This window comes from Apteryx rowi, unplaced genomic scaffold (assembly GCF_003343035.1).
Source record: "Apteryx rowi isolate R43461 unplaced genomic scaffold, aptRow1 scaffold_612, whole genome shotgun sequence".
NCBI classification, from domain to species: Eukaryota; Metazoa; Chordata; class Aves; order Apterygiformes; family Apterygidae; genus Apteryx; species Apteryx rowi.
In genome coordinates this window covers 6,905-7,982 of record NW_020450886.1, presented here as the reverse complement: position 1 = coordinate 7,982, position 1,078 = coordinate 6,905, and positions in this window count along the sequence as shown.

Genomic DNA, 1,078 nt, shown 5'->3' with positions numbered 1-1,078 from the left:
GAGCGCCGCCGGGGCAGGGGCGCGCTGCGGGCTCGGCCCGGCCCGCGCTGCCTCCCCTGCCCTGCCCTGCCTGCCCTGCCTGTGCCGTCTGTCCTGTCCTGTCCTGTCCTGTCCTGTCTTGTCTTGTCCTGCCCTGTCCTGCCCGTTCCGTCTGTCCTGCTTGCCCTGTCCTGTCCTGCCCTTCCCTGCCTGTGCCGTCTGTCCTGTCCTGTCCTGTCCTGCCTGCCCTGTCCTGCCCGTGCTGTTTGTCCTGCCTGCCCTGCCTATGCTGCCCTGCCTGCTCTGCCCAGCCCTTAACGGCCCCGTCCTGCCCTAACACACGCATGCACACACACATATGAAGATATACACACATGCACGTGCATACACACACATGCAGGCACGTGCACGCACGGCCCCGCACCAGCCTCTCTTGGCCGCGATGGCTCCCGGGGAGCCGATTCCCTCTGGAGCGTGGGGTCAGGCCGCGACTCACCCCAGCACTCATCCCTCCCACCCTCGGGAGCAGGGTCCCCCTGCAGCCTCCGCGCTCCCCAGCGTTTCCCGGGCTGGTGCAAGGAAGGGGAGCAGGCTGGCGTGGCGGGCGCATGGGRAAGCTGTGTGGAGCGCCATGCTCCCAAGCCCAGATGACTCTTGCTGGCGTGGGGACACTCGCTGGCTTGTTGTCCCCTGCTCATCCCCTCCAGCCACCCCCTYGGGCCGTGGCGGCAGAGCCCCTGAGGCCTGCCGCAGCCCCCACGCACCCCAGCACCTGAGGGCCAACGGAGGGCACAGGGGCTCTCCCCATGGCAGCACAAGCCTGCAGGGCCGTGCGAGCCCCACTTTTGGGGGTTGCCGGAAGGGGCACACAGGATGCTCTGGCCACTCAGCCAAGGCTCGTGGCCGGCCAATGGCCCGAGCCGCTGCCCAGCTGCTGAGTCCCAGTGGTGAGGTCCCACATTCGTCCCAGGTGCTGCTCTGCCCCAGCTTAGTTAGAGCAGTGCCAGGCCACGAGACGAGGCTGGAGAGGGGTGACGTGTCCTAGCACAGCGTACCAACCCCGTTGGTACYCCTCATGCCCATGTCCTGCCTCCTCGGA